The sequence below is a fragment of the Notamacropus eugenii genome, chromosome X (genome assembly GCF_028372415.1).
Source record: "Notamacropus eugenii isolate mMacEug1 chromosome X, mMacEug1.pri_v2, whole genome shotgun sequence".
In the NCBI taxonomy this organism is placed as follows: Eukaryota; Metazoa; Chordata; class Mammalia; order Diprotodontia; family Macropodidae; genus Notamacropus; species Notamacropus eugenii.
Genome location: NC_092879.1, coordinates 84,450,239 through 84,466,907, shown reverse-complemented (window position 1 = coordinate 84,466,907; position 16,669 = coordinate 84,450,239). Strand labels below are relative to the sequence as shown.

Below are 16,669 nucleotides of genomic sequence, written 5' to 3'. Positions count from 1 at the left end.
GTCCCTCATTTTGAAATGCAAAGATTTCTCTAGCTTTAAAAGCCCAGACTACGGAGAGTGCTAACTGATTCACTAAATATGGAGGCCACTTACTAAGTACATGAGACACTGAATCAGTATGACCCTGCGCTTGCCACTCACAATTCACTTTCAGCAGAAAGCCAACAGCAGCCCACAACCCTGAGGAGGGGTACACTTGATTTACACAGAAAGAAGGGAACCCAAATGATGTCTGGGCACAGACCATGACTTTGTTGCCATCAAGGTAATCAAAAAGATCCCCTGATACATTTGAGGAATGAACATATTGGGACAGCAGCAACACAAGAGTAGGAGCCAGGGAAAGCCCTTCACAAAATCATAAATAAGGAGAGGAAGGTTCACAACCTTCTTCTTTGTGTCACTGTGACACAAACCTCAGATCACAGACTTGATCTTCTTATGCTCTTCTTACATCTCAAAATCCGAAATAGGTGGATACCTATTCACACTTCAGAACGAATCTGAATTCTAACTAAATACCTGTTTGTTGAGTTTTTAGTACATAAAAAGGCTCTGGGTAAGTGCTGTGAGAGAAATGAAGAAATATAACCCAGAGTCTCTGCCCTTAATAAACTTATGGGTTTTTTAAAGGGAAAACAAGACATATGCATGTGAAAAGTTAAAAAGCAATACAAGATTTATAGAATATTTTATGGCAACAACAGAAGGAAGAGATGTCATAAGGCAGTGTATGATTAATTGCCTAATGAATGGTGCATTAATTCAGAAAACATTTATTGAACACTGAGCTACTTGGTATGCTAGATACAGGCAGTGAGAGTTAAAAAAGGAACGTCTGAGAAAGAGGTTGCTTTAGCTTGGTGAGCAACAGAGGCTTCACACTGGGTTGTGAATGATGGTTACTATATGGATAGAGGAAGAGAGAAGGAAGAGGTCATTTTAGGAGGTGAGAATACATGTGTGTATGTGTTTGTGTGTGTACGTGTGTGAGTTCAGAATCTCAGAAACAGAAGGAGGCTCAGAGACCAAAGAACTACCTCTCCCACTCTTTACCCTGCTTTGCCCTAACATCTCTGCTCAGAGACGGTCACTCATGGGGATCTGCCATCTCATCCCATCATCCCATCCCACCTTGGAGCTTCTGTATTGGCCAGGAAGTCCTACCCCCTCACCCCATCCAACACCAACTTCAAGCCTAAATTTGCTTCTTGGCAATGTCTCTCTCCCTTATTCCTAGTTTTGCCCTCTGGGACCAAGCAAAGCATGTCTCCCAAATCTTTGAAGATAGTTATCATTTGGAGCAATTCTCTTCCCTTACTCAGATCTTCTCCAAACTCTACTTCTGACTGTCATTCAGTCTGATCCTCCTCATGGTACGATCTGGAGGCCCGTTGCTATCTTAGCTGCCTTTCTCTGGCCACATCTTGTACTTGCAAGGTAACATGGAGAATAGATGTCATTCCAATCCTGTGTTCTCCTGTCTGAGACAGGGCTGCGCTGGAGACAGGTGTTCCAATAGCAGGTGTGGATTTGCACAGCTCCTTGTAATTCTGCCTTGGCATCCCCAGTATTACCGTGCAAGCAATTAAGCTAGAAAAAAATACCATCTCTCAAAATATTCTAATAATGGAGGCAAAAGTGCCCTTTCTCCCCAGCATTGTATGGATAATTGCCTTAGTTCTTCATTTCATTTTGCATGTGTAGACTCAGCCCTAATATTTAGATTAAGCTTCATTTACAGTAATGAAATGGCTATTATTAACAGGAGGTTAATAAATTTAAAAATTATCACAGTTTGAGATTTTCCTCTTCTACGCAGGGACTATTAATAATTATTAATCCTTCCTGTTTTAAAAACCTCTCCAGAGTGACTACATAAATTATGTCCTGTGATATGAGTTGTAGTAGACATTGTCATATACCTGGAAACATCTGCTATTCTGCTTGAGAATAAATTCCCGGGAAAGGTTTAAAATTTCGTCTCCCAGAAATGGTTGAAGGAAAAGAGAGCAGAGCTGCAGGAGATTTTGACAAGGCCCTGCACCAGAATTCTCTGCATGTGTGAAATACACCATCCTTCCAGCACATCTCATCTCAAATGTGGCATGGGCTACTGCAATACTGTCTGTGAAATCATTTCAATTGGATAGGGAGTGCCATCAAGGGATGCCCTACTGGTCTCTTAGCTCGTCTCTCCAGCCCTCCTTCTCAGACTCCAAGGGCTTCCCAGGAGCTGAAGCAGCAGAGTGAGGCAGAGGGGACAGCACAGGGAGGTGGGACTAGTGCCCTTCCCCCAGGTATCCCATAGGTGTCCCAGATCATCACAATGGCTCCTGTGCCATCCTTTAAGAGTGAATTCATTTGAATTTATTTTTATTTGCAACACACAGAAGTAGAATATATTAGACGCTGAGGGGACTTTCAGTATTAGGCTTGGGAGAGGCAGTATTTTACACTGGATATCAGGAGACTTGGGTTTGAATCCTGGCTCCAGAGATAACTTCTGTATTGACCTTGGGCAATCTATGAATGATTCGCCAAATCTTTATGAAGTGAGTGCCAGTGGATTATGCTAGGACTTCTCTAAAAAATACAAGGAATAAAACAATCCCTAATTGCAAGAAGTGTACATTGTGTGGGGAAGTGAATGGATGAATGAAAAAACATTTATCAAGTATTTACTGTGTACAAAGCACTGTCCTAAAGGCTAGAAATACACATGGAAAAGCAAGACAGTCCTTGCTTTCAAGAAGCTCCTATTGTGATGGAGGGAGATCATGCACAGAAGAGGAGTCCAGCTGAATGTGAGATTGCAAGGCCCCATGGCCCTCAGGGTACAGCAGCAGAACATACAGTAATGTCTTTTCTCTGGTTGTGTTTCCACTGAAAAAATTCTATGCCAGATGTTGAGTCACTTGGCAACACCAAAGGCTCTGGAGGTGAGAACTTTCTCTTCCAGGTTTTCAGGAGCTTTCACTGTCAATAAGAGGAAGAAGAAGTTGCAGAACTTGCAGAAGCAGCTGATAGAGGACAATTGCCCTGGATGATGGTTTTAATAATAAGAGGTGAGGGCTATTCCAGGGGATTTTTGACTGGTAATAGTGGCAAGGATATGAGGACCTATCTCCATAGGGCCCCCACCAATAATGGCTTTGGGGGCTCAGATGGAAGCAGGGCTGGTAGTCTGAAAGGCATGGATATTACTAAAGTTCTTTGGTTTACAGGCCTTAAACGTCTCCATTGGGGGCCTGAGGGGAGATGGTGGCAGTGGCTTGACTTGTCTGGTAATAGGCCTCAGTTTCCTCATCTGTAATATAAGGGGGCTGAATGAGACAGTCTCCTGGGGTCCCTTCTCGCTTGGATTGTATCTTGGGCTAACAAAGTGAAAGAGAAAAGAGGTGATTCTAACACTATTCTCCTCTCCTTCTAAGCATTATCTTGGCCACGCCCCTTATTTTACAGGCCACCTACCTAGAGACTTGTAAAGTCAAGATGTGGATTCATCTCACCCATTTCTTTCTGTTGCAGCATACCAGAGGGTGGGAATGTGGGAAGGGTGGGTGGCATGGGAAATGGTGTTGTATAAGTCATATATATAAAAGCATATGGAAATTCATGGAGATTAGAATGCTTAGGGGTCCACCATCTTGTTATCTTACTATTATCTTAGAGTAAGCCCTCTAAAAAGCCTTGGGCCATGCAGTGCTCATAGAGGAAGCTCAAGAAATGCTGTCATCTCACACTAGGTTCAATTTTTCATGTTTGAGCACCATTATTATGTTGCCAGAAAGATTTAAACACATACTCATGTGCTCTCTCTCTCTCTCTCTCTCTCTCACACACACACACACACACACACACACACACACACACACACACACACACACTTTTCTTTGAAGGCAAGAAAGAGAAAACAGTTAAGAAAAGAATAGCTTTGCTATTTAGAGATGCCTCAGTGAAGTAAAGAGAACAAGGGATGTGTGAATACTATTGTATGAGGTATATGCATTCAGGAGAAAAATTAATTATCTACATCATGGTTTTATGAATAATGTGACATATTTGAAAGTGTCCAGTGCTTTTCACTACCAAGGAGACCTTGGTTTCCTCTGTTCAAGAGAAAATAGAAACCACTGGAAAATATTGATTATTTGCAAAAATACAAATATTTTAATAGTGTTATAGAAAAAGTCTAGAGTTCTTAGAAGCTCCAGTATTTTACAGAAATTAAATTAGGAAATTAGAGACATGCTCAGGGTTGGGTGCTGGTAAATCATTTTTAAACAGTTAATGATTTTTATCATCCCTTTTCTTTCTGATTTATTGTTTTTCCATGTTTTAGCTGTGGCATTAACTTTGGCTGCATGCACGTCAAAGAGAAAAGACACATTCCCAACTGGTAAAAGTTCAGTAAGCCATCTCCTCACAGTGGACAACTGTGTACATTTCCTAAAACATAATCTACTAGATGACAGAAGCTAGCTACCAGGTTGGGAGCACAGCCTGTCTCAGCAGCTGGCACCCAGAATGATGCATTTAAACCCAACCAACTCAGCCAAGAGTAGGCTCAGTATGCCCAGGTATGAAATGCCCCTCCCTACTCCTTCTCTTCAATGCTTTGGCCTTAAACAGCATGGGGAACCCATTTTGAAATGTTCATTCAGTTAGGTTCACCTTTTCTACTCACACACCCATGCACTCCTCATGACATCCAGGACAGAGTTGACATGAAGAGATCTATTTATTGGCACGCATCCTCAAACAGACATTTTCCTACACAGCCTCATTCTCTAACTTATTGTTTGGCATAGTCAAACTTGGAAGCTCTCTAGAAAGTAGGAAAAATATGCTAGCTATGCTTCTCTGTCTCTCCCTCTTCTTCCCCACCCGCATCTCCAACTCCCAGCTTAATAAGAGCAATGCTCTCGGCACAGATGATGGAGAGCAATAAGCATAAATAGGGATTGTTTCCCCTGGAGGGAAGGTTCTCCTTCCAGCCAAGACATTTTCTCCTGTAAAACTGTCATCTCTAGGAATATTCAACTTGCTATGCTGGATTCCATTATATTTGGATGCAGGATTCAAAGAGAAAGTACTGTGGGGAAAGAGAAGAAGTCCCACTTTGGATATGTTGAGTTATTAGTCAATAGAACACATAGATCAACATGTCTGGCAGGCAGCTGAATATATAAGACCAGACTTCAAGAGATATTGATATGGGAGCTATACGCAGAGAGGTGGCAGTTGAACACAAGGAAACTGTTGCAGCCCCCAAGAGAATGAATGTAGAGTAAGAAGAGAAGCAAGCAGAGGACAGCTTTGGGGGTGCACCCACAGTTCAAGGGCAGGGCATGGATATGGAACCAGCAAGGGAGACAGAGATGAAAGGATAGGAGGAGAAGCAGGAGACTTGAGAGAGAAAAGAGTATCCAGTTAAAGAGGATGGTTCACAAAATCCAATGGCACAAGGAGGTCAGGAAGTCATGATGACAAGTGAGAAAAGACAACTGGATTTGACAATTAAGAAGTCACTTGAGAGGTGGAGCCAAGATGGAGGAGGAAATGTACGGACTCACCTGAGCTCTTCCCCAAAACCCTCCAAATACCTTTAAATAATGACTCTAAATAAATTCTAGAGCAGCAGAGCCCACAAAAAATGGAGTAAAACAATTTTCCCGGCCAAGACAACTTAGGTCTGCAGGAAAGGTCTATTGCACCTCAGTGAAAGTGGAACATAGTCCAGCATAGGCCATGCCAGCATGGGCCTAGCCCCAGCAAACCAGGAGCCTGCCTTGGAAGCCACTGAATCAGCAGTGGTAGTGGCTACTTCTGGAGCACTCATCCCAAAGATGGTAAGGAGGTCAAAGAACTGGTCAGAAGGTAATTACAGAGGTCTTTTTCCTAGCACTGGAGCAGGACACTGTTGCTTTGCCAATACTTGGATCTAGGAAACAGTCCTGGGTAGCAATTCCAGGGTGAGGAGGAGCACTTGCACATCACATCTTGCAGCCACAGTGGAATGGGGACCTTCTTCACAGTTCCAGGGCAAAAAGGTTGCTTGTGGTCACTCACAGATTAGAGCGGAGGCCAGGAGAATAGGAAACACCTCTCCTTAGAGCATATCACCTTGGAAGAACTGAAAACTTACAGGGCCCTAAAAGCATATCTGAGAAGAGCTACACAAAATGCCTGAAGTCTGGGACAGTTTACCCTTGACCCTGGAAACAGAGCCCTGTTTGAACAAACAATTAAAAGTGAAGTAATAGACTGCAAAAATGAGTAAACAACAGAAAAAAAATTGTGACCCTAGTAAGCTTCATGTAAGTTCCATGTCACAGTAAGATGACATGGAAGATCAAAACACACACACAGAAGAAGATAACAAAGTCAAAACTCTGATATCCAAAGGCTCCAAGAAAAATATACTTTGACCTCAGGCCATGGAAAAAGTCAAAAAGAATTTTGAAAATCAAGTAAGAGAGATAGAGGAAAAATTGGGAAGAGAAATAAGAGTGAGGCAAGAAAATCAAGAAAAATGAGCCAACAGCTTGGTAAAGGAGACACACAAAACATCTGAAGAACATAACACCTTAAAAAAGAGACTAGGTCAAACGGCAAAAGAGGTCCAAAAAGTTAGTGAGGAGAAGAATTGGTCAAATGAAAAAGGAGGTACAAAAGCTCACTGAAGAAAATAATTCCTTAAAAATTAGAATGAGCAAATGGAAGGTAATGGCTTTATAAAAAACAAGAAACAAGAAACCAAAACAAAAATAATGAAAAAAATAAAAGATGATATGAAATATCTAACTGGAAAAAACAACTTACCTGGAAAATAGATCCAAGAGGGATAATTTATAAATTATTAGATTAACTGAAAGTCGTCATTTTTTTTAAAAAGAGGGTAGATATCATCTTTCAAGAAATTATCAAGGACATTTTTCCTGATATTCTAGAGTAAAATAGAGAGTAAAATAGAAAAAGAAAGAGGAAAAGGAAAGAAGTCACCAATCACCTCCTGAAAGAGACCCCAAAATGAAAACCCCTAGGAATATTATAGCCAAATCCCAAAGCTCCTGTGCCAAGGAGAAAATACTTCAAGCCACAGTCAGGATAACACAAGATTTAGCAGCTTCTACATTAAAGGATTGGTGGACTTGGAATATGACATCCCAGAGGACAAAGGAGCTAGGATTACAAGCAAGAATCACCTACCCAGAAAAACTGAGTATAATCCTTCAGGGGGAAAAATAGACATTCAATGAAACAGAAGACTTTCAAGCACTCTTGATGAAAAGACCAGAGCTGAATAGAAAATTTGACTTTCAAATACAAGACTCTAGAGAAGCATAAAAAGGTAAACAGGAAAGAGAAATCATAAAGGACTTAATAAACTTAAACTGTTTACATTCTTACATGAGAAGATGATATTTATAACTCATAAGACCTTTCTAATTATTAGGGTAGTTAAAAGGCATACATATAGACAGAGGACACAGGTGGGAGTTGAATTGAAGGTATGGTATCTAGAAAAAATAAAATTAAGGGGTTAGAGAGGAAGGTGCTGGGAGAGGTAGAATGGGGTACATTACCTCACACAAAAGAGGCAAGAAAAAGATTTTACAGTGGAGGAGAAGAGGGGGAGTGGAGAGGGAGTGAGTGAACCTTATTCTCATCAGTATTATCTCAAAGAGTGAATAACAAACACTCTTAATTGGGTATAGAAATCTATCTTACCCTACAGGAAAGAAAGAAGGGAAGAGGATAAGAGAAGGGGAGGTGATAGAATGGAGGGCAGATTAGAGGAGGGGGGTAATCAGAAACAAAACATTTTTGAGAACCAACAGGGTGAAAGGAGAGAGAAAAAAATAGAATAAATGAGGGGACAGAAAGGAGGGAAATACAGTTAGCAATAGTAACTGTGAAAAAAATTTTTTGAAGTGAGTTTCTGTGATAAAGTCCTCATTTCTCAAACATGTATAGAACTGAGTCAAATTTATAAAAATAAGAGCTATTCCTCAATTGGTAAATGATCAAAAGATATGAACAGTTTTCAGAAGTAACCAAAGCTATCTATAGCCAGATGAAAAAAAATGATCTCACTATTGATTGGAGAAGTGCAAATTAAAACAATTTTAAGGTAATACTTCATTAGATTGGCTAATATAAGAGAAGGGGAAAAGTTGTTGTTGAAGAAAATTACAAGTGCTGGAAGGGATATGGGGAAAATGAGATTAACTAATCATTTGAACTGATTCAACCACTCATTAGAGCAATTTAAACCTATACCATGCAAAGCCTTTGACTTAGCAATACCACCACTAGGTCTGCATCTCAAAAAGAAATAAAAAAAAGGAAAAGGATCTATATGTACAAAAATATTTATAGCAGCTCTTTTCTGAGGGCAAAGAATTGGAAATTAAGGGTATGCCCATCAATTGGGGAACAGCTGAACAAATTGTGGCTTGTGATTATGATGGAATACTGTTATGTTACAAGAATGATGAGCAAGATGCTCTCAGAAAAACCTGGAAAGACTTATGTGAGCTGATTCAAAGTGAAGTGTACTGTGTACAAAGTAACAGCAATACTGTGAGATGATCAGCTGTGAATGATTCAGTTATTCTCAGCAATACAAAGATTTAAGACAACTCTGAAGGATCTATGACAAATGCTATCCATCCCCAGAAAGAGAACTGATGGTGTCTGAATACAGACTGAAGCACAATTTTTTTAAACTTTTCTTTACGTCTCTTGAGGGGTTTTTTTGGTATGCTTTTTCTTTTACAACATGGCTCTTATAGAAATGTTATGCATGACTACACATGTATAACCTACATTGAACTGCTTGCCTTCTCAACGGGAGGGGGTAGGAAGGGAGAGAATTTAGAACTTGGAGTCTTAAAGACAAATGCTAAAAATTGTTTTTACATGTAACTGGGGAAAAGTTAAATAGTACAATTAAGAAATCACTTATAACCTAGGAGAGAACACTTTCTGCTGACTGGTGGAGACAAACCAGATTCGAAGAGACTAAGAAATGATTAGAAGGTGAGGAAGTAGAGACAGTAGGTGTAGATGGCTTTTTCTAGAATTTTGTTTGTGAAAGGGAGGCGCGATATAAAAACAACAGTTTGACAGGATTGTTGAATCTAATCATGGATCCAATAGAATACCAAGATGTCCATGTTGAATTGACTGGTAGTTAGGTTAGTTGGAAACCAAACCAGAATAAGAATGGATCTGGTTACTTGGTGACACTAAGGATACTTGCATTCCAAGCTTGCTCAAAGTGAAAACAGAAACCATGAGTATGTAACAAGCCCTGAATGCAAGTACTCTTTCTGTCACCAGTGTTAGAATCTTGACAACATGCTGACAGCCTTGGATGAAGCCTCTGGGTTCTCATTTTATCTTGTGGTCAGAAGAGAAAATAACCAAATGCAAAGAGAGGGCCTGTGAGGAGCAAGCACCTCGTACAGGGAGGGCCTGGTAGCCACACCTCTGGAGAGACTTGTTCAGGGAAATTTCCCCTGACAGAGAATGGTGCCAGCAAGCTTGTCACCAAGTCCCTGTGGCCAACAGGCAGGGAGCAGAGCTGTAGGTTGGGTGCCAAGACTTGGCACTGTGAGCAGTGAGCAGCCTTTCTGGCCTAGTCCATCCGTCTCCACTTCATACCCGGTGTTATCATCAGCTAACAGAACAGCCTCTGATTGGCTTCAGGTTAATAACAGGCAGGCAGGCACAGCACTTTCCTCAGCACCTCCACTTTCTACAGGGTCCAGTTTAAAGGCTGAAGCTACAGGGAAGTTATCCACATCTAGCAGCTTGTGAGCGCTCTCTGCTCTTTCTCTCTCTGTCCTCCCCCATCCTGCTGCTCCGTGGTTTGGTTTTCCTTTTTCAGGAGCCTGCTAGGAAGTAAAAGGGGGAGATTGGCTTGGACTGACCTTGAGCTCCTTTCCAGTTCGATATTGATGCACCAGACACTCTCCTAGATAAGGGAGATACTGAGACAAAAACCACATAGACTCTGCTCTGAAGAAACTTACATCCTATCCTATTATTTGACACAACACAATAAGAATTTATTAAACACCTGTGATTTTCAAGGCACTGTGCTAAGGGCTAGGAATGCAAAGATAAAAAAAAAAACCAAAGCAAAAACCCAAACCAATTCTGGTCTTCAAGGAGAGGGCAGTGGCTAACCCATGGGTGTTTATACTGGCAATACATAGGCATGTGCTGCCTCCGTAGTTCCCCTTCCCCTCAGGCATTTTCCTAGGTCACTTTCTCTTATATTACTCCAGGGACTGACTGGATTCTCCATGGACCCTCTTTGCAAGAAGGGTTCTCAGAGTATGATACTTTTTATCATATCAGGTCTTTAGTGAAAGCCTCCATTTAAACCCAAATGAAGCTCAAAAATCAGTTCTTTCGACTTCCTTTTTAAATGTATTATTTCTGCAAGCTGGTTGCTGTTTATTCAAGTAGTTAAAACGAACCCAGCCTCCCTCAAACCTCCCAGGGACTTCAGGTTAATAGTTTCCTTTGAACTGTCCCTCTTCTCCATTTAATCCAGGAGAGCCATGGACAAAAATCATTGACATGTCCCTATAATTTTCTTGCATTTGCCCTTGTGGCTCATTTCCTCTCCAGGCTTGTTCTGGGGGAAAAGGGAAAGCAGGCCTGGAGCTGCCACACCACACCTCTTCACCCCTCACCATTTTTCTAAGCAATAATTGGCCTTATCTGCTCCTAATTTCTAGAGGCAGCTGGTGCACACAAGAGGAGAAAGTAAGAGGGAGGCAGGTGCTACTTACCCTTCTACAAGTGGAGAGAAAACACCTTTTTTTTCCCAGATGTTAACAGGTAAATGAAGCAGGTGGTTCATGAATACTTGACCTCCCCAGGTTCTCAATTCTACATAAACTGTAATTAGATGCATTGGACTCAATTCAGGCCTGTGGGCTGGACACTTTATGCCCACAATCTCCTAATCTCTGTGATACAGAATTGCCAGCTGCCTAAATAACTCCACCCCTAATCCACCCCCCCTCCACAAATACACATGTGTGTGCACCCTGCTCTATTATCCCCATTTAGCTCAGTCCCAGCCCATCCTAGAGGTGGCCCAGTTCAGCTGTCCATTTACTTTGCACCCTCTGTAACCTTGGCCTGTCATTAACCCACTACCCCCACCTTAGACCTTTTCAAAACTCTGGTGAGTCCAATGGGATAGAGCCCTGTTTCACTTAGAATATTGCTTGAGGAAAATAGCTCTTCACTGCTAAGCATTAGCTTAGCATTAGAGGGCACAGAGCACTGGGCTCGGTGCCATGAAGACTCATCTTCCTGAATTCAAATCTGGCCTCAGACACTTACTAGCTGTGTGACTCTGGATAAGACAATTAAAATGAGCTAGAGAAGGAAATGGCAAAACGCTCTAGTGTGTCTTCCTGAAAAGTCCAAAATGGGGTCACAAAGAACTGGACACAACTAAAAACAATAAAACCAAGCATTCAATGTTACTGGGTTCGGGAGCTGGGGGTGGGGGGGTGAGAGCCCAAGGAAGTTTAAGGACGCCCTGCCCTCCTCTGTAATTATTTCTTTGGTTTGGAATTCCCACTATTATCATCTACTAGTACATTCACGTGAATTCATTTCTTAGATCTGTTGGCATAGATCTTGGCACTCAAGGTCCTGAAAGCAAAATCAGATTTGGGAGGAGAGAGTATCCAGAGTATGGGCCTCTGCCTGCGGGGAGCAAAACCTGATGTTTTCAAGGGAGAGGTTGGTAAAAGGAATTTCCAGGAAGGCGATATCTATCTTTGACAACAAAAATGACTGGCTTTGATGTTTACATGTGCATGTATGAGAATCTCCCGAGGGCTGGGTAAAGTCTCCCACCATCTTATGCTCTCTTTCTCCAGGAAGGCCCATTGGAAGGCTTGGCCCAGATATAAGCCCTGGATTCATGAAGGGATCCTCAGTGGACAAGGCAGGGAGCTTGCCAATCAGTGCAAAGGCTCAAAAGAAAGCATGGAGGTGCAGGGATGACAACCTGTCATCCCAGCATTTCCCTTCCATGAATTCACCCTTAAACTTTTCTGAACAATATCTATTTTTAAGTTTGAAAAGATAAGACAGAACACAGAAGAATCTTTTTTCCCCATCTGCCTCTTTTAATAGAAGGTATGTTCTTAGAGATAAGGTTGTCTCTATTTTCTAATAATACATAGTTTTCTTTATTTTTCAACAAAACATAATTCCTTCATTGCTGAAAGAACGCTGGCTCCCCAACCTCAACATGACAGTCGGATGGGACTATTTCCTTGGAATTCAATCATAATGACCAAAACAGAGAAGCAAGAGATGTATATTTGAAATTTAACTATATATTTGTGGGGGCTCCAAGGTGTCATGGGATATCTGAGAGTATCTTAGCAACTTGACAGCATGTGGGTCTGCCCTCATCAGGAAGCACCAGCCCATACAGCTTCTCCACCACCTGTTCTCTGATAAGACTAATCTGCTCAACAAAGCCATGCTAGAGTTTGAACAGATGCTAACAGTACCTGATAGCCTTCCTAAGGAAAAGAACTACAGCATCTCCAATACAAAGAATAATCACTGGCTGCCTCCATGGATAAGACTGGCAGAAACTGAATGTCAGTAGCATTTTTCTGGCTCCTGCCAGGGTACAAACCGAGGAGGAGAAATCAGACAACCAGCGGGACTCCTACATTCGATCCTGCCGGCTCCATGAGACACTTTCCTTAGAGAGGAACGTTGCACATGCACGTTGAGAGGGAGTTTGACAAAAGTCATTTACACACTAGTCAAGTGTATTTCTCTGGCCATTGCCAAGGTCACTGAACATAAGTTATCATACTGTGTCTGTGCCAAGGTAGTTGGCACTGAGTCCAAGATAATTTCTCCTAATTCTTGGCTATGCTTGCATAGAACTGGTCCTACACATCAGAGGGAATTGTGCCCATTAGAGCCAGTGAGTTATAAGACTAGAGAAATTTACTTAGAATGAAAGAAAAGCGGTAAGTGGAAAATTCAATTGAATGACCAAAACCATCAACAGAAAATGAAAAAGGTTGAGAAAAGAGATGTGCTATCACAATTATGCAGCTGAGGATGAAATAAAACAAGGGAAAAGACATACTAATTTAATTCCTCCAAGGATGTTCCTGTGGGACCGTGGGCAAGTCTGTTCACTTCTCTGGGTATTAATTTTATCATCTGTGAAATCAGGAGTTAGGTCCGAATGAGCTCTACGCTCCCTCCCAACTGTCGATACATGATCCAATGTTGTTGTTCAGTGGTTCAGTTGTGTCCAACTCTATGTGACCCTGTGGATTTTGTTCATGGGATTTTCTTGGCAAAGATACTGGAGTGATTTGCCATTTCCCTCTCTAGTGTGTCTCCATTTCACAGATAAGGAACTGAGGCAAATAGGGGTTAAGTAACTTGCCTGGCTCACACAGCTAAGAAAGGTCTGAGGCTGGATTTGAACTTAGATCTTCCTGACTCCAGGATGAGTGCTTTATCCACCCACCATCTAGCTGCCTATATGATCCCACAGAACCTGTTATTTAGGGTCTGGCCTGCCCTTACTCTAGACATGTGGCGGAGAAGGCCCTGAAGACTGAATGTCCACTGACAGCAGAGTGTCCTCATCTCTTTTTGAATTACTGTCTCCTTATCCTATGATTTACCTTTAAAAAAATGATGTCTTTTTCATATAATCATAATTTTCTTCCCATACACACAAATACTGAGACCCCTCCCTTGCAGCAAAGAACAACTTTGCAAAGCCATCCAATATAGCATTAGCATAGACAACATTATTCACTGGCTACATTCTCTAATCTTTCCAACAGAAGAAGGTTGGTATTACCTCATCACTTTATTGTTTCTCTGGGACCAAAACTGGTCATGACAATTATACACTGATGGACTTCCTGTTATATTAATGCTGTCATTGTGTATTTTGTTACCCTACTCTTTCTAACTTTATACATCGGCACTAGAAGGATCCTGAAAGATCCTGAAAGATCCACCACCCCCTCCCCTACCCCACATACACACTCTTTTTTGAGATGAGGAAAATCAGGCCCAAAGAGGTGTGGTCAACTCAATAAAATCACACAGGTAATAAGTAACAGAATCTAAATGACTGAAACCTAAGTCCTCTGACCCCCGAGTCCAGCAGTCTTTCTATATTCTCCTTCATTACTTCCTACAGTTCATATAAGCATTTCTGTATTTCTGGAAATTCATCATATTCATCGTTTCTTACAGCACAATAATATTTCATTCTATTAATGCACATATGTTCTTCAACGATTTCCCAAATAGGCATCCACTTCGTTTCCATTTTTTTGCTACCACAAAAAGTGTCACTATGAGTATTTTGGTGTGCATTGGCCTTTTCTTTCTCTCTTTGATGTATGTATATACAGTAGAATCTTTGAGTTAAAAGACATAAACAGCTTAATGATCTTTCTCACATAATTACAATTTTTTTTCATAATGTGTAGTGCAGTTGGAAACATCAACAAAAATGCATCAGTGTGCCCATCTTTCCACAGCCCCACTGACACAGATTCAGCGATACACTTTGTCATGTTTGCCAATTTGTGTGGCGTAAAACATAAAACCTCAATTTTCTTTAAAATATGCATGCCTTATTATTACTGATTTGAAGCACATTTTCATATGTTTGTCAAAAGTTTTCAAGGTTGTTGGGTTTTTTTCTGAGAACTCTGTTTATATGAGAGAGTACCTTCTCTCCCATGGTACAAACAAAACTATTTTTGTTATTTGCCATCTTTGCCACTTTTGTTGGGTATGAAGTGAAAACTAGGAAGTTGTTAAATATGTATTTCTCTTGTTGCTTATTTTGGAGAATATTTCCCTGTGCTTGTTAATAGTTTGCAAGTCTTCTTTTGGCAACTTTATATAGGAGAGTAGTTTGTCACCCATAGTATATAGCTAATCTCTGGATAGCTTCATTTCAGTGCTAAATGCAAAGCAGAGAATGAAGTGAAAAGAGTTAAATCAAGCAAGCTTCCTTTATTCAACTCTTCTTATAGAAAAGAAAAAAAGAGAATAAGTTTTCGGGTCCTGACCCCAGAATCTCTTTCATCATAAATGAATGGCTGGTTTTGACAGACTTGGAAGAAATGCTCCAAGCTGGCAAACTCACTTAAAGTGAATGGAAAATGTAGTAATATTTAGAAGAGGCTGCAGAAATTGAGGTCAGCCACCGATGTTATCCCTTCAAGGTCTAATGATAAGCAATAACTCAAACAGAGATTCGACTTCTGGAGGAAACCCTTGGTGAGAGCCCAATTTACCACATTCCAGGTATTTTGCTCGGACTTAGAGGATCAGAGGAGCATAGCACAGAAAATGTGCTTCAGAAATTTACTCCTCTGACCTCTGTCACCTCTAGATTTCCTTTACTCAAAAACAAAATCCCAGAAACAACAGCCTATGTGTGTGCATGGCATACATATATAGGTATGGCTAGAGAACTGCATATACAGCTATAGAGATATAGCTAGAGATTTCTATCCTAGGGTATTTATTCTCCCAGCAACAGATTATATTATTAATGTCAAACAGTGGGGATAACTGGATAAGAGTAGATATTAATGAGCACCTGTCAGCAAGCTAAGACATACATATATAAGGGAGCCAAGATCTCCTTAGTTGGGGGAAGGGGGGGCATTCAAACTGAAGCAGCCTGCAAACTCTCTCTGACCTACTACATACATTTAAGGGATGTGCCTGAGGCACAGAGAATTTAAATAACTAGCCCAGGGTCACATAGCTAGTTGGGTATCAGAGGCAATATTCAAACCCAGGTCTTCCTCACCCACTTCAGCACTCTATACACTTGTGTGTTTGTCTTTTGTTCTCAAAGAGGACTATGACATCAAGATGATGACATAACTTGCAGTTCACTTTGATCTGAGTGAGGGAGGGCTGTGCAAGGTCACCTACCTCACTTTCTTCTCCTGAGCCATCTGGGTTCAGTGGCCTGATGTTCATCAGGAGGACTGGAGATGGCCCAGGATGCAATGGGAGACCCTGGCCTTTTCAGGCTGACATCTTATAGCATTCTCACTTTGAATGAGATACACTCACTCAATGAATAGGCTTCTTTAAGTAGCTACTCAAAGAATGGCCCCTTTAATCAAAATTTAAAAAAAAAAAATCAAACTGGGAGAAGACCCTCCGGGGGTTCCTGGGTAAAAGAGAAACATTTACTACTAGGCCACAATTCTATCTACAGAATAAGTAGTAAGACTTCTTTGTGGTTGGGCTCCAGGGTTTTGATAACCATAAAGGTCACAGTAAAGCAAAGTTGGTTAATCATTTCAGCTCCCTTAGGCTGGAAAGTAGCTCACCAAAGTCTGCAAATCTCCATTTTCCACCTGACAAGCCATCCTCTCATTTATAATGATGATTTAATCATTGCATATCCATCCCTTTTTAAAGGAAAGAGAAAACTCAGTTCTAATGAACAAGACTTATATTGAAGAATTTTGTCATTTCTCCTCCAGCTGACAGATATCACTGTGGAAATGCAAAGTTTCATTTAAACCAAAGCTGGGTGATAAATGATACCTCAGTGAACCTGAGTAGG

The 16,669-nt window shown here is 41.1% G+C and overlaps 1 pseudogene; it reads left to right on the top strand.

Moving 5' to 3' along the window:
* The first annotated feature begins 5,762 nt into the window (after positions 1-5,762).
* LOC140516369 (uncharacterized) overlaps positions 5,763-16,669 on the top strand; it is a 119,716-nt pseudogene continuing 108,809 nt past the window's right edge.